The sequence below is a fragment of the Canis aureus genome, chromosome 37 (genome assembly GCF_053574225.1).
Source record: "Canis aureus isolate CA01 chromosome 37, VMU_Caureus_v.1.0, whole genome shotgun sequence".
NCBI classification, from domain to species: Eukaryota; Metazoa; Chordata; class Mammalia; order Carnivora; family Canidae; genus Canis; species Canis aureus.
This window is the reverse complement of record NC_135647.1, coordinates 10,944,171-10,966,812: the sequence shown is the minus strand read 5'-3', so window position 1 is coordinate 10,966,812 and position 22,642 is coordinate 10,944,171. Positions and strand designations below refer to the sequence as shown.

The following is a 22,642-nucleotide window of genomic DNA, read 5'->3' as shown; positions in this document are numbered from 1 at the left end:
GTAGGCACTCAAGTATCTGTTGAATGAATTATTTCAATTATGGACACCCGCATCACCCGTCTGTCCTGTGAGCTTGACCCAAGAACTGTCTTTGCCTCTTCCTTCTTCATGCCCTACATCCACCCATCACTAAGTTGTAGAAGTCTACCTCTTCAGATGCTTTTAGATATGCTGCTGCTTCTTTTTCTGACTCCCCACCTCAGGCCTCTCATGACCTTAGCTTCTCATGGCCTCTTGAAAGAACAGGTCTGTTGCTGTTTACTTTTTATTTCGTTATCATAAATTTAACTCTGTAATCCAGCTAGACTTGCAGGGGAGTGAGGGAAATATGGATCCATAGAACTGCAGTGAGAACACAAAGATTATAGGACATTTTGAGCAGAGAGCGGAGGGTGATGGGATGCTCTCCTGAGCTACAGAAGGAATGGTTGGGTAGTTAAGATAAAATGCAAGTTAAATTTGTTAGATTTGTCCACAGTCAGCAATGATAATCTTTTGCTGGTCTTGCCATTCCTGGACCCAAAGAGCACCACAGCTTCCACAATATTCACACCCTCTCTCACCTCGCCAAAGACCACACGCTTTCCATCCAACCACTCAGGCTTGGCAGTACAGATGAAAAACCTGGAACCATTTGTCTTGGGTCCAGCATTTAACATGGACAAGATGCCAGGACCCGTGTGCTTCAGGATGAAATTCTCATCAGCAGCTTTCACCCTGCAGATGGACCGGCTGCCAGTGCCATTATGGCAAGTGAAGTCACCACCCCTGGCACAGAAATCCCAGAATAATCCTGTGAAAGCAAGAACCTTTATAACCGAATCCTTTCTCCCCAGTGCTCAGGGCAGGAAAATTCTCTGCTGTCTCTGGAACTCTGTCTGCCAACAGCTCAAAGGAGATGCAGCCCAAGGGCTCACTGTCCACTGCAATGTGGGAAAACAGTGGGACTGGCCATTGCTGGGTGGCGTCTTTGAGGCCCCAGGACCTATTTCTAACTCCTAACTCACCTGCTCCCATTTTCCCAAGTCCCAGCCACCTGGATATCCTTTCACCGATTTTACATATGTGCCATCATCTCACTGTGTCACTTCCTTGAGCAAGAATTTGTAATTGTGTCAACTGCCCCATGAATTGCAAACTCCAATGCCATATTTTAATGGTCCTCTACTCTGTGCTCCCCACAGGGGCCCAGCTTCCTTTCATACTGATCTTCAGCAGCAATGCACACATCCCTTGGCCAGCCTCTTCACCTATCCCACGCAGGTCATCTGCCGCCCCCCCTCCCTTGAGCCTTCATTGCTGCTGTCCTTGCTCCTAGATCCATCCCTGTTTTGCTTTTTATTTTTAAGATTTATTTTTATTTATTTGAGAGAGAGCGTGTGCACATGCAGAGAGGGAGGGGGAGAGGGAGAGAGAATCTCAAGCAGACTCCCTGCTGAGCACAGAGTCCAACGTGGGGCTTGGTCTCACGACCCTGAGATCATGACCTGAGCCAAAGAAATCAGGAGTTGGATGCTCAACTGAGTGAGCACCCCAGGCACTCCCAGACCGACTCCTGTTTGTCCCACCCATCATCTCTATATCTCCTTTCAAGGTACTTCTCCTATGAAACTCATCCTTACATCTACACAACCCCAGCCATCCTCCTTTCCTCTCAGCACTCACTGACTCACACTTGCTCCCCTGCCCACTGCAAATTCTCGGTCATATTTTGTCATATATTGCTCCATAAATGCCTCCTGGGGGTTGGTATTATGTCCTCAGCTAGATTTTCATAACTTTAGATTTAAAGACTGTTGCAAAAATAGTACTGGGTTGCCTTGTCCCAGCACCCGGCTTTCCTTTATGTTCAAGTCTTACATAATCATGGGACAATGATCAAAACTAGAAAGTTAAGCTTGGCCAACACTACCAACAAAATCGTGGAATTTATTAGGATTTCACCAGTTTTTCCACATGTCCTTTTTCTGCTCTGGAAGCCAATCTAGGTTTTCACAAGACATGAACACATTCTGTCCCTTTAGTCTCTTCCAATCTGTGCAGTACCTCTATCCTTCCTTATCTTTAAGACCATGACACTTTCGAAGAGTACTTGTCAGTTGGCTGTTTTCTGGAATGTTCGTCAACTTGGGTTGGCTATTTTCTCTTGATGAGAGTGGGATTACACATGAGTGGGAAGAAGAGCACAGCAACAGTGCCTCCTTCTCAGCATTTCCTATGAAGGGCCACACAATGTCAATATGTATTAATGCTAAAACTTGATCAGTCAAGGCGAGTCTGCAAGTCTATCGGGATTATCCAGATAGAGTTACATATTTCTTTTTGTAATTACTAAATATTTTAGAGGTAGATACTTTAAAATTCCACAAATATCCTGTTTCTACCTAATCTTTTGCCCACCAATTCTAGCATTCACTGGTGGAACCTTCTTGTGGCATCCATTGCTATGGGTTCTAAATGATGCCTCACCGCTATGGGTTCTAAATGATACCTCTCATTTATTTATTTATTGGAATTCTTCCATAAGGAGAATTCTTTTGCCCTACTTATTTATTCAATTATTTATGTACTTTGGACTCATGGAGATTTATTTTATTCTTTGGTATCTAATCCACTATTTTTTCATCACACAAGCTGTTCTAACCTCCAGCTAGATTTTATGCTGTGTCAGAGTTGAGATGACCACGTTTTATACATTTTCCCACGTGTCTAAGACAATGACAGGGACACAGTAGGTGTCTGATTCATTGATTGATTGATTAACTCGTCATTTGATAAGTAATGTTCAAGGCCTTGTTAGGTGCCAGAGTTACTACAACAAATAAAACAATTCCTTCCTTCAAGGGGGTTTGCAGTCTAGTTAACAGAGACTCGTGTGTATCTACAAATCCTTGATAAAAGTATTTGGAAGAGTAGAGTGATAGCTCAAAGGGAATATAGTAAATTTTACCTGGAAAAAAGGAGAGTAGGGTGATAGGCAGAAGAAATTTTCTTAAGAAAAACAGTGGTCTGTGCCCTTTTTACTCCATTGCTCTATAAAATAATAAAAATAAGTGGGCATATAAAATATCTAGAGACAAATACTATAACACAGTTAACAGGTAGAGCCTGCCTCTGCATCTTCTAAACTAATTCTTAAAATCAAACCTCAACAGCACGCGTTTTAGGAAGATTTAATGTAGTAAACACAGACTCTTTATATAGTGACTATATGCTTTAGGAAGAAAATTGGAAAGAGCTAAGGTAAAAAAAAATCTAAGGAGCCATTTGTCTTAATCCAGTTTCCAAATCCAATTTCATAGTTTTTATGTCTTCACAGGGAATAATGAAGAGCAAATAAGAAGTATCATCAATCAAAGATGGACTCCCCAAGTTTCTGTACTTAATTCAATTTTCTTGTACTGCTCCTACTGTATTTTTCGAACAAAGCTGTTCTTTTCTGCATGTGATAGTTCAGACCTGCAAATATCCTCAGGAATAACAAACAAACAGGGCACATTTTCTGTCACAATTTACACTCTGTAACATTCTTTATCCAAAGCATTTTGAACTCCAAGCAAGCAGAGACACATCTAAAATACAAAAATACCCTGCCATATTGCAAGAGCTGCACACAATAGAGATTTTGTATTTTTAGACAGTTCTTGACACTTAAACCTGTTAATATTTAACTCCTACTATTGTTCTAAATGATGAATAAGCAAATGCTCTCCTGCACACCCAATGTTACATCATGCACTTTGGTTGCAACAGTAAATGCTGCAGAGAGGAATTTTACTTTCCCGGTTTCCTATCACCCTTTCTAATTATTGTCAGTGTGTCCTTTCCATGTTAGGGTGTACACAACAGATGCACATATGTGTTGCGTCTGTGGCTAGCCCCACAAATGCCCACATATTCACGGTGTGCACACAAATATGCCCATATGCATGCAGATTCATCCCCATGTTCATATCCACTTAGAAATCTAGCTTGCTGCACTGCCTGATGAGTCTGTAAATACACACAACGGCATGCAATCCAGTGGATTTCCTTTTGTTACCTTTGGTAGGAGATTAAGATAGAAAGCTTTAAAAAAAAAAAGCCAAGAAGACACTTCATGGCATCTGTGATTAGGAGACAGAAGCCAATGAGACACATGGGCTGCCGCATAAGGGGAAGTTCAGCGCGCCAGCCCACACTTTTTTGTGAGGATTTACTAGATTTACTTCACCTTGCCTACTTGAAGTCTTCATCCTTCAGCATCCTACTTATCTTCCTCTTGTTCCTAACCCACAGACTCTTCCTGTCTCTACCCAGACCTCCCGAAAGGAGGATTATTAAATGAAACAAGAGAGCATTCTTTTTTGTTAGACAGTTATTCAACACTTACTCAGAGAAAAAAAATTATATTATAAATTATATTATTACATATAATATAAATCATATTATAAAATGATGTGGTGTATAGCTCAATAGAGAGTAGACAATTCTGTTACAGAACCCACTGGGAAATTTTTGGAAAAAATCCCATACAAACAGAAGAATTTCTGGGCCAGAAAAATGAGGAGCAGGAAAAAAAAATTCATGAATATTTTAAAATTTTTTCACAGATTTTTCCTGTCCGTGACTGATTCTCCATGGGTATGATCACAGGTGATCACTGCCCCTGACACCTTCCCATACAGTAAGCACGGTGCATATTGACAGAAATAGCAGGGAGTGGATATCAGAGTTCACGGAACATTGTTTATTCAGTACCTCACTTGATTTTTTTTAAAAAAAGATTTTCTTTATTTGAGAGAGAGCGAACACATAAGTGGCAGTAGGGGTAGAGAGAGAAGCAGACAAGCAGGGGGCCTGATGTGGGGCTTGATCCCAGGATGCTGAGATCATGATCTGAGCCGAAGGCAGATGCTTAACCAAATGAGCTACCCAGGTGCCCCTCACTTGATCCTGACAACACTCTGTTAGATACAATTATCTCCATTTCATAGATTACAGAAAAAAAAAATCCCTCATATTTTAAGTGATTTGTCTGTGGTCACAGAGTCAATAAGTTGCACAACTGAAACTCCATATCAGAATTTCTGATACCAAATATCATTTTTTCCATAACATGAATTTTATTTTCCTTGAATTCATTCGTTCCATTTTTATAGTGGTAGGCTATATAAACTCTGCTTATTGCCTAAAGACTGTATATGCCTCTAAATGAAACTAACCCTTTAAGCCTGCATTTCTTTTTAAAGTTCTCTCTTTTCTGGTTAAACTAAAATGCCCACATTCCTTAGCACCTGCTTCCTTTTTCCCCAAAACCTCCCTTTTGAGAGATCTGATGTCCTATTATCGAATGATATGATTATGTCTGTTGACAAATCTTTGCTTTTTTTAAAGACATTATTTATTTATTCATGAGAGAGAGAGAGAGAGAGCGAGAGAGAGAGGCAGAGACACAGGTAGAAGGAGAAGCAGACTCCATGCAGGGAGCCCATGTGGAACTCGATCCCAGGATCCCGGAATCACGCCCTGAGCTGAAGGCAGATGCTCAACCGCTGAGCCACCCAGGCATCTCAAATCTTTGCTTTTTAAAAATTATTATTCTTGCACACATTGCTCAGTATTTTTTAATTTTAACCACTGCTACTTCCATGTTCTTTAAATATTTATTTACTTCAGAGGGAGAGAGAGAGAGAGAGATCATGAGCGGGAGGGGCAGAGGGAGAGGGAGAGAGAGAATGTCAAGCGGACTCCATGCTGAACAGGGAGCCTGACGTGGGGCTCGACACCATGACCCTGAGATCATGACCTGAGCTGAAACCAAGAGTCAGGATGCTTAACCCACTGATCCACCCAGGCACCGTTCTTATCCTAATAGCTATCACAGTGGTTACTTCCAGTCCAGAAAAATCTGAAGAGTTCTTCATTTTTATTCAACCGCATTTGTCTAGCATGCACATTTCTTGAATTTTCCTTTCTGGTCACTGTTATTACGAAGACCCTTGAATCAAGCAGAAGGGCTGTCGGCTCTTCCTGAGCCATTCAAAAGGTGCTTTGGACGGAACCACTTCTCTGCAGAGTACATTCCGATGTCATAAATACTGAACATGATAGAATCCTACGCGGGAGGCAAAAGGAAAAAGTAGCTCTAAACAGACAGATCTATTTATGTGCCAACACAGCCTGATAATTAGACCACTAGGAAAAAGAGAGAGAGAGAGAGAGAGAGAGAGAGACTATCCCCAGATGACAGCTTAATGGGACATTGGGCGAGACCCCTCTTCGGCACGTGTGTAGGAGATGCTTCACTGTGGTCAGCCTAGAGCTTCTGGAACGGCAGTCCACACTCTCAACCGCAGGGATGATCAGACTCCGGGCATACCACCCCTCCCTTCCTGCCGCCCAACTCCGCTTTCCTGCTGTTTTAATTGGATTATTTTGGAATCTGCTATTTCTGTCTCGCTCCTTTCCCCAAACTGTCATATAAGTACTGCAGCTTGACTATTACTCAGCTGCCAAATTTCACTCCAGAGACGGCTGTATTTCAGTGGCAAGTGAAGTGATATTCCCTCTGCGCCATCTGAACACTAGCTTAAGGGGTTAAGCATCTGGAGAGGGGTGGGGGGAAGCCTTTACGCAGGAAACGAGTGTTTTTGTTTTATCCTGTCTTATCACCATTACTGGAGGAGCCGGTCATCAGCTCCACCTGAGCATGAAGGGGGGAACGTAGCAGGAAACACTTGACACATACACTCAAATGCACCAAGAGAGGACATAAAAGCCAACTAGGGCTTTTCCCGGGTTCTTTTCTACAGGGACTACAAAGCCTTACAAGATCTAGAATGTAAGATGATGATCATTTTGAGAAGGGCTGAAGCCTCAGAGAATAATAACCCATTCACGTTACATACATAAAACTTGGAGGCACAGAGTAAGCGGGTACTTTGTTCCAAGCCCCCCTGATCCCCAGGCCGAGGGCTTTCCTCCTGAACTTGGGTTCAGCCATAGACACGCTCAGAGGATCACGTCTCTGCCCCTGGGACCAAAGACAGCCCCAGCTTCTAAAGCATGTGATATAGCATTAAATTTCTCGTTCTGTTTGGTTAACGTTCATCTGTGTTAGATACTCAGGATTTAAAGTTGATCTCTACGAGCAAGAAACCAGAGTGTAAATAGAGGGAGAAGCAGAGTAGAAATAGTAGCAGTAAACAGTGTCGGGCCAGGGAACGTGTAAGGGTTTAAATGCATATAATCCTCACAGTGACCTGCTGTGCTCACTTGAAAGAACAAAAGAAAGAGATAGAGAAGACAGGATCTTTCCGAAAAGAAAAGTGCAAAGACCAAATATAACTACCAGGCCCTAGAAACTACCTTCCCAAATTTTACTAAAACATTTAATGAAAACCTAAATTGGAGGGGGTCTTGAGTTAGGGAGGCACAGAGTCTAAATGACCTTCACGTTCCCTTCCACCACCAAATACTCCGTCAGAAGCTGTGATTTCTAACATTCTACAATTTAGAAAACATAGCTAAATGCTTCATCTCATCAGATAAACTCTAAGAGGGGGAAAAAAAGCATTAATTTGGAAAGTACCACAGGATAGCGACCCTCTCCTATCTCTCCTTCTCCTCATTGCTTACACTAGGACCAGTACAGTCTGCCAACATCAAAAAGAGCATCGGTGTAGCAGAGGACACAGAAGCAATTCAGCATTGCACCTTAGGGGTTCAAAAACAAAATGGCAGGCTTCAGTGTCAACTATTTTCTCATGTGTTTTCCTCCATCAGGTGACACAAGAATCTACTTTATTTTACGAGGTAAAAGAACTATGTGAATGTCTGCACACCGACACAGTAAATCACATGATTTGTACAGCTTTCAAAGAATAAACTGTTTTACATGGAAGTCTGGTAAATTATTTTAGAAACTCTAATATACTCCAAAATGGTTCTGAAAAGCTATGCCTACATCTAAAACACCATGTACTCTTGAGTCTTTGTCTCTATGTTTTTCATTTTGCCATGAAACACATCATTAAGTGTTTCAAAATAAATACCTTCCCCCAAACTGGCTATGAATTATGGAGATTTTTTTTTTTTTCAGGAACTAGAGTGGAAAACAGAAGAACATATTTATACTGAAAGGTAAGTTTTGAGGAGATCTCTATTTTAAATACCTAATGAATAACAATAGGGTTTTCTTTAGCACAGAAATGTGTGCTGCAATGCCCAGTATATGCACGTGTTGGATGGCTGGCTGGGTTGGATTGGGCAGTGGGATAAGCAACTTAAACTGGACATGTCAAAGACAGAAAAAGCATTTAGGTAAAGTATGTGGTAGAGGTTTGAGCCCCAGAAGGAAGCAGTTGACCAGAGAAAGACAAAATAAAGAAAAAGGAACCCACCAATCCAAAGACAGGAATGCAGCCTTTACCAAACCCATGCTGAAAGCCAAAGAAGACAAAAGAAACCTTTGAGTGTATTTTATTATTTCACGAATAGATGGGAAGAAGGTAAGAAGAACCACAATCCCACAAACAAGCAGAGTGTGGAATGGCACCCAAAACTGGAGAGGCCAAGTTGTGACAACCAGAGAGACTACTTTGATCTGGAACTTATACCCATTTAAAGTTAACCAAGTGAAGTTAATTATGCTTGTGCACAAAAGGTAGACATAATTATATACTTAATCTCCCCCAGTAACATGAACGACAGTGGATAAAGTAAGAAAAGGGATGCAGTTAATCAAAATTAGGATAAGCTAAAGAGGTCCTGGTGAAGCAATCACCCCCATTCTTCTTTGGGTGGCAGCTGAACAAAGAAAGTACCACCATCTACCGTGCGCCACCCACTCTTCTATCTAGCACGTTAATATTGTCCCAGACTACAACATACTCATTTCACAATTGCTTAAAATATGGCTTGCCAATAGCAGGCGCTATTTAGATCACCTATGTGGAGATGAAGAGCCGCCAGAATGTTACTGGCCTTGACCATGTGCCTCCAAGCAGAGTTCCACACTTGTCCTCTCTTCACTTTCTACTCCATTCCCAATCCCATCCTGCTATCAGTAAGCACAACCTCACCGCCAATTGCCAACTGTTCTCTGGTTCTTTCCGCCTTTCAGATCAATGGGTCTTTCTCCATTGGTTTCTCTCATTTCAGATGCATTCTCTGCCTCCTTTTAGAATGGTCCAGAATGGGGCGCCTGGGTGGCTCCGTGGTTAGCGTCTGCCTTTGGCTCCAGGTATGATCCCGTGTTCCTGGGATCGAGTCCTGCCTAGGGTTCCCCGCAGGGAGCCTACTTCTCCCTCTGCCTATGTCTCTGCCTCTCTCTCTGTATCTCTCATGAATAAATAAAATCTTAAAACAACAACAAAGAAGGCCCCAGAGTCCAGCTTCATGTTCCTCCAAACTAAGTCATGATGCTCTCAACTGTATCTCCCTTTGAAATGTGAACTCCATTAGGGCAGGTCTTGTTCCATTCCAAATCTCTAATGCCAGAACCGTACTAGTACATAGTAGCCCCCAAAAGAGGTATTTGCTGAATGAATAAATGGGTAATACAGGGCTGAATGGAGTTAGAATTTAAAGGCATGGTCTCAGCTTCTTATGATTCAAAAGCCATGCTTTCCCCTTTGCACCAGCAGAGTCCCAATCACCCCACAGGCCCCGCGGGACTCTATGAATTGAGTTTTCAACAGTGGTTTTGGCCTGGTCTTGCAGACAGGTTTCCTACATGATTGCAAAACTGGTTTGCTTATGGAGACAATCAAAACGTGCTGGACCACAGGTGTGAGGCCACAGCAAAGTTACATATGGTTAAATATTCCCCCACTCTTCTGCCTCCCTAGAGACACTCATTCTGGTAAGCCCTAGATAATCAACACGTCTGCATTTCTGCACACCAGCCAGTGATTTGCAGCAAGAGAACTGTTTCTTCCTCTCTGTTTGAGTTCCTATTGATTCTGTAGTTTAGGAGGAGTCCAAGTGCTATCCAAATACCAAATGTTCCATATGGTACTGTTATTACCGTTCTCACTACCATGACGTCCAGCCTTCCTACCTACACTCGTGAGGTGCCTCACTGGAGTCTGGCAGGACATTATGAACTCTTTTCCTGACCTCTATTTGCCAACACATTTGCTTTCCTCTCTCTCTTTATGAACTTACTAATTTTATCAAAATAACACATGCATGTGTATAAATATGAGTTTCATTTTCTTACTCGCTCTTCCAATCATGTATAGGGGAATAATTTATGAGCCATTACAGAGGAATTCTTAAGCTAAACTGTCTTAATTAGGAATTCAGATGTTTTTCCTTTTATTGAAAAATATAGAGCTGTTCAAATTAGACTGTAAATGTGGGCCAAAACAAATGCGTGGCGACAGACACAAGGGTTGCAGAGTAGCCAGTGAAAGGCATTAGCCGAAGCCTGTCAAGTTGCCTTGTGTCTCCTTGGATGCCAAATAATCCTTTGCCTCTTTTGCCTTCTATTTTTCAACTGTCTGATGTAGCTACAGGATTGAGGAACCTCACAATCCTACAGGTTTCCCTTCTGTGTTTATGTGGGATGAAGCATATGTTTCCTAAGAGCTGGGGGGTGGGGGTCTCTCACTCTACCTTCTCATTCATTTAATTAGGGGAAGGAAGCTTATTTATAATGGGGGAAGAGATGAAGCTGGTAGCTCATGCACAGTGTCAGACAGAGACTCTCCATGTGCAGCTCAAAGAGGCCAGCAAGCTTGCCTGACCTGAGGTGCTCACTGGAGCACAGGAGCAAGGCAGCCTGCGCTCACACAGTGACAGATGTCACGGCTCTGTGGTGAGCGGGTCTCTCTGACTTGCAGGACTGCAATGACTTCATTAATTCAAACTAAAGCCATTCAGAAATATATTACATTTTGGGGAGATACCAGAGGAGCATGAAAAGAAATTGGGAAAAGAAAAAATAATTTTCAACATTTCATATATATTTTGTTGCAACAACACCCTATGAGATAGGTACCATTATTATCTAAATTTTATAATCTTAGACACTCAAGATGTAAAGTAACTTGCCCAACGTCACACCCCAAGAAAACAGCGAAGCTGGAATTTGAATCCAAGCAGTCCGGAGTCTGCAGTCTTGTCTACGGTGATCTACAGCCTCTGAATCATATAGAGCTACAATAATTATATTGAATCATGCTCCCAATGTCAGATGGGCACATATATGCATAGATATACACACATAGATATGCTTTAATTTCAGTATAATTTCAGATCCATGTTTAATGTGAGCCATCTATTAAATACTTTTATTCTTATTAAGAAATGAAAAACTGGGGATCCCTGGGTGGCGCAGCGGTTTGGCGCCTGCCTTTGGCCCAGGGCGCAATCCTGGAGACCCGGGATCGAATCCCACGTCGGGCTCCCGGTGCGCGGAGCCTGCTTCTCCCTCTGCCTGTGTCTCTGAGCCTCTCTCTCTCTCTCTGTGACTATCATGAATAAATAAATAAAATCTTAAAAAAAAAAAAAAAAGAAATGAAAAACTGTGTTTTCCATTGCAAAGTATTGCTATCCAGTGATATCATGATTGTCTAAAAATACCTGGCTGAAAAAAAGGGGGAAAACCTAAAACTCCCTAGGACCCCTTCCCTTATTGATTTAAGTATTATTTTTCAAATGTCAAAAACTAGTAAGTTTTAAGCATGCTACTGTCTATTAGAGGAAAGCTCTTTAAAATAGTATGATTTATAAATTTACAAGTAAATCGCTCCCTGCAAAAAAATAACACATAGGATACCATTTCTTATAATCAATTGGCAGAACTCTATTTTCAAAATTCCTCAGCACTGGCAAAACTGTATGGAGACAGGTACTCTCATATACTGTGCCTCTGGAAATATAAACTGGTATGACTTTATTGGAAAGTCATTTGGCAAGAGGAAGTATCAGAAAGTCTTAATCCTTGAAAACTTTTAAACTCTCCAATTTACAGGTAAGGGATAAGTATCCCAAGGAAATCACTAGTAACGGCACCTAATATTAAGCTATAAGAAAATATTCATGAAAAAAAAAGAAAATATTCATGGTAGCATAAAAGCCAAAAAATTAGAAATACCTTAAATGTCCAACAGAGGGGATCAATTAATATATTTTAGGATATGCATTCAATGCTCTACTACATATAATCATTAAAAATAATGCTGTAGATATATATCTGCTGGTATGAAAAGAAGTTCATTATTACATTTTTAAGAGGAACAAAAAAGTGAGGTAATAGTATATAGTGTATTGTTTCCTAATACCAGGTGATGGTAGTCTCTCTAGCTGAATTTCTTTTTTTTTTAATAATTTTTTAAAAATTATTTATTTATGATAGTCACAGAGAGAGCGAGAGAGAGAGAGAGAGAGAGAGAGGCAGAGACACAGGAAGAGGGAGGAGCAGGCTCCATGCACCAGGAGCCCGACCTGGGATTTGATCCCGGGTCTCCAGGATCGCACCCTGAGCCAAAGGCAGGCGCTAAACTGCTGCGCCACCCAGGGATCCCTCTAGCTGAATTTCTGAACACCATCATTGGAATTATCTTTCTTATCAGTGCCTTATCATCCATCCTAATCAGTGATCTCAAAATAATTAGAAGCTATTTTCTTTCCCCCCAAAAAATGCAAGGGTTCTATTTTTACAATACAGAGAAAGAATAAATAGCTGGAGACTATGCGAACCTATAGATGTGTATTTATGTTGTGGGTCTGCGTGTGTGTGAGAATAGATACAGATACATCCCCATAACTACTTTGGGAATGTTACACTAAATGAGAGTTATTTTTGGTTAAAAATTTTGGAGATATTTACCTGTACCATGTGCTTTCATCACAATGGAGAAACATAAGCAGTCAGTTCCTTCCCAGCGGATCTTTCCACACAGATTTTGCTTGAGTAGAAGGGGTGGCAGTAGAGAAACTCAATGTAAAATGCCTAGACCTGTAATTATAAAAACAATTTCCTACTGAGTTAGGCAGCTTTCTGTGCCCTTCATTCACATTAGCTGAAGTCACGGAAAAGAGAAACATACTTGCATAATCTCTCTCTCATAGGCACGAGCATGCACACATACACACACACACACACACACACACACAATTCTTATGGCAGATGTCAAAACCTCAGCAAGCAGACCCATAGCAGGCCCTCATCTCCACAGTGAGTGGGGTTCTGGCCAGAGTTCATACCTCATCCCATCCTAGCCTCAGGGATGTTACCATCAAGATGATGTCATCATCATCAAGATGATGTCGTTCCTTCCCATCCTTTCCTAATGATTCCAAAACTTCAGAGAAATTAAAAAAAAAAAAAGTTCTCCCCCAGAAAATGTCTGAAATATTAGTGAATATGACGGTCTCTGAAGATTCCTTCCAGCCACAGAGTTAAACAAATTCAGCACCTGTTTTTACCGTAACAGCCTGGCTTCCAGTTTTGCAACTATACATGCCTCTCTGTTGATGACTCAGGTACAGCCCAGTATTGGGGATAAAATTCAAAGTTATCACTAACATTTACTAAACACTTACTACGTTCTTAGCTTTATGCACGTTACCCCCACTGTACTGCACTCTGCAAAGTAGCTAGCAATCATTAGTATCTCTGCTACTGACAAGAAACCAGAGAGTTCAGATAGCTAGCAGATGTTAAAGCCAGGATTTAAGCCAATATTGCTCACAGAGGCCATGCTGATAATTTTAGTACTGTACCATCTCTCCAAAATTGACCTTGCTATCAAAACGCCTGTATTCATTAAATATCAAATTGACATCATCTTATTTTTCCCCAGAATTGATATGTTATGTAGGTCTTAGCATTACTAACTCTTTTTGGATGTGGCTGTCCTTTGATTTTAATTCTCAAGCTTGGGATGCCTGGGTGGCTCAGTGGTTGAGTGTCTGCCTTTGCCTCAGGTCGTGATCCCGGGATCCTGGGATGAAGTCCCACATCAGGCTCCCCACAGGGAGCCTGCTTCTCCCTCTGCCTATGCCTCTGCCTCTCTCGTGAATAAATAAATAAAAAATATTAAAAAACACAATTCCCAAGCTAAATTGAACTCAACATGTTCCTATTTCAATCAAGAGTAAATTCATAGTTATTTTAGTCAATTAAAAATGCCAACTAATCCCAAATCCAGATGCCAAACCACAAAGGAAAAACCTAAAATCCAAGTCCTCTCTAAATGGTTACATTTTATTGGAAAGAAAACAGATTAACAAAATCTGAAGCCATATGTGAATCCCTAATTTAAGACGTGGAAGTCAAGAAAGGAATTTCTCTATATTATGTCTATGGTTTTAAAAAAATACTTAAACATATCTACCTATTTACAAATTCTATATACTACAGGTTTTAGAATCACTGCAACACAGAATAGGTGTAAGCGTATCAAGGAACCAGTAAAGTTATTTATGGGTCACACACTAATTTCCCTTTTGGACATGTGTGTATGTGAGTGTGTGCATTTATTTGCACTATTCTGGTGATATCTCTGTGTTTTCATGCATGCCACTTCCTTTGATTAGCATGCCTTTTTCTACTTGCCAACTAGAAAATGCCTATTCATTCCTCAAGGCCAACCTCAAACCTCAATTCCTTATGATATCCACTCCTCCCAATCTGGTGTTTTCTGGAAATCCAAGTAGTGGATTCTGCTCTCTCCTGTTTTCCTAGCTCAGCAATGAGTGCCAACATCACCCTGACATCTTCCTCTCCCTAATGATGCCCCACACCCACCCAACCGGTCATGAATTCTACCAACAGCACACCACCCTCTACCTCTCCCCTACACCACCCCCCTGCTCTAGGCCTCCAACTAGCACGACTCATCCAGACTACTACAAGGACCTCCCAAATGGTCTCCATGTTTCTACTCCTGTCATCCTACAGTCCATTCTCATCCTGCCCATCCTCAGCTCCTACTTATGGTAATGCAACGGTTTTCCATCAAGCTAGGTTCTTAATGTGGCCTCCAGGGTCCAGTATGGTCCAGTCCTTGTGCTCTTTTTTTCCAGTCTGCACTCTAGCTTTTCCAGTTCACTTTTAATTCCTAAAAAGCACTTTACTTTCCTAGGCCTCAGGACCTTTGCATGTGATCTCCTCGTCATTAAGACTTCTCCCCGGGATCCCTGGGTGGCGCAGCGGTTTGGCACCTGCCTTTGGCCCAGGGCGCGATCCTGGAGACCTGGGATCGAATCCCATGTCAGGCTCCCGGTGCATGGAGCCTGCTTCTCCCTCTGTCTGTGTCTCTGCCTCTCTCTCTCTCTCTCTCTCTGTGACTATCATAAATAATAAATTAAAAAAAAAAAGACTTCTCCCCAAATCACCCACCTTCTTCAAATGACATGGTATTCTTTTCTCCTTCAGATCTCAGGTCAGAGTCCTCTTCTCTCTGGGGGAGCCCATCCTGCTCTCCAGGGGAGCCCATCCTGACCTACATGGCCAGGTCACTACCTCCTACTCCATGCTTTGATGGAAGCACTTTCCCTTTTTATACTAGACACCTTTATAATTTTACCTTTTTTTTTTTTGCTAGATTCATTGATTAATGCTTATTTCTCCTACTAATTAGTAAGCTCCAGGAAAGCAAAACTGTGTATGTTCTTGTCCACCCTTTTAGCCTCAATATTCAACACATGCTTGGCACATGATAGACACTCTGTGGAAATCTGCTGTATGAATAAATGAGAAAAGGAAGGAGAGAAGGAAGGAAGACCATTCTTTATCATAATTTAATTAGCATTTGCTGAATTAATTTGTTGATAGCTTTTCAACACACAGAATATAAGGTCTGTATTCCTTTGGACAGCAGGTGAGGCTCCTTGAGATCTGCCCCCAGGCAGCTGTGTCACTGCTCTAGCTGCCCTGGATGCTCAGCATCTCTGAAACCCTGTGGCTTCCTTTTTTTTTTTTTTTTAAGATTTTATTTATTTATTCATGAGAGACAGAGAGAGGCAGAAATACCGGCAGAGGGAGAAAAAGCAGGCTCCTTGCAGGGAGCTTGTTGTGGGACTCGATCTCAGGACCCCGGGATCACGCCCTGAGCTGAAGGCAGACGCTCAACCCCTGAGCTACCCAGGCGCTCCTTCCTGTGGCTTCCTGATCTGACCAACCTTGCCTTGCCTGCCCTTGCTTATCTCTACCCGCTAGTCTACTCTGTCCCCTCTACACATCATCTTTTCAAACTCCTTCTTCAAGTCTCAGAGATAGGACTCATTTCTGTAAAGACCTCTCTAATACTTCCTAGGAAGCTGGTGCCCTCTTTCCCCATTTTTCTACAACATCCAGTACTTTCCCTATTAAAGCAATTATCATGTTTTCTTGTACTTTTATCTTACATTTTGCCTTAAATTTAAGTCCCTTAAGGCAAAGGACTGTACTATCTCCAGAGTTTAGCACAGCAGCCTATAACACATAGTCTACAATTCAATATTTGTTCAATGAACAAAAGAACATACATATACATGTATATACACACACATATACACATGTGTACTTGCATATATAGACACACATATCTATTATACATATAAATTTCATATGTTCAAAGTTTCAGTTGAATATTTAAGTGTTATTAGCATAGTATATTTTAATTATTATTATTTAATTATATATAATGGTTATAAATCCATCTGTAAAGTGGGCATAAGAACACCTCCTTTAACTGTGCACTTGGGGAAATTAAATAATATAAATAAAATGTTTAGCACAGAGCTCAGCATTTTAGAAGCACTGCATAAATATTAACTGCATAATCATTATCACTATCAACATTGTCATTAGGGCAACCAAGTTGAATTTATAATCCATGCTCCAAATTTAATAGTTTTATTGGCCAACGTTTTTTTCCTATTAAAACATTAATTAGCATTACCCTCTCAGTTAAGCCATAAAAATGGCTGAAGTTTACATCTAGCAAACTAGGAATAAAGAAGAGCCTTACTCACTATAGCTAAAGGACAAATTATTTCAGTAATCTCTCATATATGTGTAGAGGTATGAAAGCATCAACAGAAAAGAAGCATTTCTATATAAAAATTGTCTATAAAATCTAAATGATTGAAACAACAAATATTATCATTCCAATGCTATAAACATTTAGCTGAGATAATTAGGAATGCTTACAATAAATTATTTCTTTCACTAAAAAAACAAGATAGAAATACATATTCGTCCCTTTTAATCACTGGACAGAGTAATGTGACTTGATAAATACGTATCACATATTTACCTTAATGAATATGCCATAAGATGCTTGAATTAACAGCAAACACATTTCATGTGTCATCTATTAGATGCCATTCTGATTTTGAATTGCTGAAATTTAAGGAAATAGACTATGCAAGACGGAAAAACAGGCAAGGTAACTTTGCAACAGTTTTTTGGAAAGAAAAAAAAAAAACCGTGAGAATGAACTGTTTACTACAATTGCTACCAGTACATGCTTGAGCAGAATGAACTGGTAATAATTTATCCTTTACAAAGCAAACTTATAAGTTGGCCCTTTACTGCTCTTTCTCTTGCATACTGGCCAAATGTGCATAATGAATACTAAAGTATTTTGTACACTGTAAAGTGCTGAAATATAACATACTAGCACCATTGCATTTTATGATTTCTATTCTCAGTTTACCTTTAGCTCTGTAACACATGAAAACAAGTCAGGGGGCACTTGGGTGGCTCAGGGATTGAGCGTCTGCCTTTGGCTCAGGTCATGATCCCGGGGTCCTGGGATCGAGTCCCACATCAGGTTCCCTGCAGGGAGCCTGCTTCTCTCTCTGCCTATGTGTCTGCCTCTTTCTCGCTCTGTCTCTCATGAATAAATAAACAAATAAAATCTTTAATTAAAAAAGCAAGTCAGATTTCTAATTGAGGTTCACCCATCTTCTGAAACGTACCAGAGTTACAGAGGGAAAATATAAAAATGCTTAATTCTTAACTTCTGTTTTACTGCTAGAATATTAAACTAGTTTTAGAGTTATAATTCTATTCATCGGCCACAAGCACTGAGCACTTTAACATGGTGCAAACAGGTTGTTCTCTGGAACATAATTGAGACAGAAAGGTAGAACAAATTGAGCAAAAAAAAAAAAGTCTCAATTTACTTAGATCAATGTTATCTGAATTTACTATTAATTTCATTCTTATGATGCTTGTGTTCGTGTCATAAAATCCTGTGAAATCTTAGGAACTTATGAGGCAAAATGCCTCCTTCCTTATGCTGGTGCACCATCAGTTGGGGATGTCCTTCTCACTCATTCAGATGTTACTCTTGCTTTAAGATTGAGCTCAGATATCACTTCCCCTGTGACATGTTCCCACACAGACCCTATCTGTCCTGCAATGTAATGCTCCCTTCTCTCGACTGGGAGCCCCCGAGAGTCACTGACCATCTCTCTGCATTTTCCCTACCAGCCTACACAGTTCCTGGCACACAAAATATTCTCAGTAGATACCGGCTCGATGCATCAATGAATACACCCACTTTGATACTCTCAACCCTGTGGCAAAAATGCCACTAATTGTGATCTAAAGTTAAAGGTTAAAGTAAAAAAAAAAAAAATTTTTTTTCCACTTTTTAGTGAAATGAAACTCTTAGCATTTTCACTTCCAGATGCATTGACATTACATAAATGATGTTGAGACTATTTTAGAAAACAGCCATGCTGCACATTTTCCTGTCTGAGAATTAGTCTGAAAAATACCACGCTGCACAGGGGCCTCCGGGGGTTCTCATGACCCACGTTCAGTGGGGTATTGATTGCACACATTCATTTAATGGAAATCGAGAGTCAAGCTCCACCTCCGCAAACCAGATTGTCACACCTTTTTCTAGTTCAGCTGCTTAAGAATAAGCTGCTGATTCTCTGGAGACGGCTGCCCTCCCCTCGGGCCGGCAGGCACTTCAGGGGTGATGCATCCCCGAAGCGGACAGCTCTGGTCCTCAAGCACACCACCAGCGCCCGCGTACATCTTCCACTTTTATTGTAATCCTTCCTCCCACATGGACCAGTTTCTCATATATCCGCTGTTAATTCCGCAAGACTGAACCTTTGAGCTGGTGACACTTTGCCTGGCTGTGTAACAGATGACATCATCACACACATGCCAAATCCTACCTCACTCGAAAGGCCATATTTTGCTCGGGAAAGAACAGTGGGCAGCAAAAGAGCAAGTTTCTCGTAATAACCTATCCAAGCTGACTGTCCACATTTGGAACCATTCGTCACTGTGGGGGGCAATAAATATGGATTTTCCAAGAGGTCACCAAGCCTTACTTGCTGGGTCCCCTTTCTTCCTTGCCCTGAGATTTTTCTAGGCATTCGCTGGAAGGGGAGAGTCTTCCCTTCCATCTGTGTCTTTCATCTCATTCCACATAGGGAATGAGATAGAAGACAGCATCATCCTATACCCCTCGGCCACCCAAAGGACCCCAGGGATTTCACTGCCAGACCGCACCTTCCTTTTTTTTTTTTTTAAGATTTTATTTATTTATTCCTGAGAGACACACAGAGAGAGGCAGAGACACAGGCAGAGGGAGAAGCAGGCTCCCTGCAGGGAGCCTGATGTGGGATTCGATCCCGGGACTCCAGGATTACGACCTGAGCTGAAGGCAGCCGCTCAACCACTGAGCCACCCAGGTGTCCCCAGGCCACACCTTCCAACCACTCCTGTGTGATATCAAGACCTTGGGGACTTTACTTTGAAATGGGTAGAATGTGGAAGTAACAAGAGAAAATTCTGGGTTACCTTATTGTACATTATCACCTTGAAAATACTTGTACTTTTAAAATGTAACAGATCACATGGGGACTATAGTTAACACTGCTCTATAATATATATGAAGGTGGTTAAGAGAGTAAAACTCTGAGGTCTCTTCACAAGTAAAAAAAAATATATACATATATATATCTTTTACTTTTTTTAATTTTTAAAATTATATCATTAGGAGATGATGGATGTTAACTAAACTTATGGTGATCATCTCATGATTACATAAGTCAAACCATTATGCTATAACTTCTAAACTTATATAAGTGCTATATGTCAATTATATCTCATAAAAATGGGAAAAAATTTCAACCCAAAAGATATATATTTGTATCATGCACAATTTGAAACCTGCAAAAGAATGCATGCAATGTGTATATAATCTATGAAGCTGGGCAGCCCGGGTGGCCCAGCAGTTTAGTGCCGCCTTCAGCTCAGGGCGTGATCCTGGAGACCCGGGATCGAGTCCCACCTCGGGCTCCATGCATGGAGCCTGCTTCTCCCTCTGCCTGTGTCTCTGCCTCTCTCTCTCTGTCTCATGAATAAATAAATAAAATCTTAAAAAATATATCTATGAAGCATATAATCTATGAGCAACAACAGAATGCTCATGAATCTACCATCTTATTTAAGATATTACTAGCATTGCTGCTATTTCCCCAAGCTCATCCCCTGCCACTTCTCCAGAGGTGACCACAACCCTGAATTTTGTATATATCATTCCATAAAATATACAATTTAATTTTGCATTCTATAAACCGTTCTACCATATTACATATAGACTTCTGTGGCTATTTTTTTTTTCATACAAGGCTAGTTCTAATATTTAACTATGGTGTTGCAAATACCTGTTCTTTATTCATTTTTAATCCTGTATAATATTCCCTTATTTGAATTTTTCAATATTCTGCTTCTGATAGATTTAAGAAGCTTTTAGTTTCTAGTGTTATTTTTAATTTTTTTTTCCTATTAGAAACAATGCAAGTGGGATCTCTGGGTGGCGCAGCGGTTTAGCGCCTGCCTTTGGCCCAGGGCGCGATCCTGGACACCCGGGATCGAATCCCATGTCGGGCTCCCGGTGCATGGAGCCTGCTTCTCCCTCTGCCTGTGCCTCTGCCTCTCTCTCTCTCTCTCTCTGTGTGACTATCATAAATTAAAAAAAAAAAGAAAGAAAGCAACAATACACAGAAGCCAAGTTTCTCTGGGGTACTGCCTACGAATGGACTAGCTGGATCACAAGGTACGTGAACACGCAGTCTTCCACAACACTGCTGAGCTGTTTGTAAAATGGCTCTGCCAATCTACACTCCTATCAGCAGTGTACATCATCAAGAAGGAGATCTATTTAATCTAATGCTGGGTCGGGTTTTTTTGCATTATAGGCCCAAGTTATGAATATATTCAGAAAGAAATAAACATCTTAGACCTCACTAACTGTAACAAATGAGAGCTACTTCCTAGGATAGGTTTATTTCTCCACCTTCAAATGTGGCATTAACCAATAACTTAGACTGGATGAGGATAAATAATCTAAAGTTCCCCCTTGCTTTTTATTTCCCAATCGTTTAATTCTTAAGCATGGTGGCTGCTAAAGATGTCATAGAATGCTCTAGAATACGTTAGGTTCCAAAGACCAAAACTGCCCACCTGGAACATGCATGTAGGAACCTCAAATACACAAAACTATGGCAAATTGAGAGAATTCTTTATTTCCTTCAATATTAGACAGAAACAGAACAGATAACCAAAAGAGAGGAAGAAGAGCCTTATTAGCTTTTAGTTTAGAATAGCAAAAATTTTAAACCTTTGTAATTAGATTTTGACAGGTGTTGGGTTAGAAGGAGAGGTTTCTTCCCCCTCTAAAAAGACCAAGCTCAGAGCTTGAGGCTACTGACCTTTGGTCCTGGCTCAGAGCCTGAATGCCACACCCAGCCAGTTCTATATCTTTCCCTCCTGGGAGCAACAGACCCAGCTGGGTCTGAGTGTAGAATAAGCAAATAAAGGGCATGAAGAGAAGCAAAAACAGACAATGAACAGAACCTCTTATTGCTGGAACAGACACAAGAGGCAGGACGACTCCAGAGCAGACACTGATGTGAATCATGAGGGGAACTAGTCTATTTTCTACAACTAACACGAACGGAGGTACGTGAAACATAGTCAGCTTTTGGCAAATATTGTCATCAATAGTTTTGATTTTCTTCCCCACAGCATCCGTTATGGGTAATAACCACTATCTGATTTTTAAGTAATCCTGACCATGTTTCTGCATTCTTTCTCCATTCTGGTCTCTTTCTTACTAGTTAACCCCAACAAGCAAGGAAATGTCTGAGAGGCAGGCAGCATGGGGGGGAAGGAAAATCAGAGGCCTTCAACTATAAATGGAAGTCCCTGAAACATTAGATGTGATAAAAAGTAAAGCAAACAACCAGATGTTATTAGGGCCTGTTAAGTCACTATTAGAGTGGTTCCTTTTTTTTTTTTTTTTTTTTTGGCATCTACAGTGACGTCTTCTGCTTCTTATTATATTCTTCTCTCACTGTTTAATTAAGTAGGGCCTTATATTAACCATACTGGTGGTGCCTTCACTTTCTAAGCCATTAAGCTGGAGCCTAGCCAGGCAGCGTAAAAAAGAGCGAGCCTTTCCTTCCTGGTCAGGAAAGCTCTCTGACTCCCATTTATTTTCTGCTGAAAATGAACAAAGCAATCCTATTTTAGTATTTAGTATCTAGTGCTGGATGACCGCAAAGATGACGGGGTTAAAAGATGTGTCAGCAACCTCAGGTGAAACTCCCAGATTATGAGATAATCTTCAACATGGGCAAGAATGTTAAAATTACATTGTATTTTTTCATTTTTCTT

At 40.9% G+C, this 22,642-nt stretch overlaps 1 protein-coding gene and 1 pseudogene across 14 annotated transcripts in view; both read right to left on the bottom strand.

The window, feature by feature from the left end:
- Positions 1-22,642, bottom strand: part of ATXN1 (ataxin 1) — a 412,684-nt gene that overhangs the window by 241,338 nt on the left and 148,704 nt on the right. For 12 of the 14 annotated variants that reach the window (XM_077886366.1, XM_077886353.1, XM_077886354.1 and 9 more), the window contains one exon: positions 12,824-12,952. The exons of the other annotated variants lie outside the window; for them this stretch is intronic. The gene's annotated coding sequence lies outside the window, so the exon portion shown is untranslated. The remainder of the gene's footprint in view (positions 1-12,823; positions 12,953-22,642) is intronic. 14 annotated transcript variants of the gene reach the window in all.
- Positions 463-955, bottom strand: LOC144306609 (peptidyl-prolyl cis-trans isomerase A pseudogene; annotated as a pseudogene).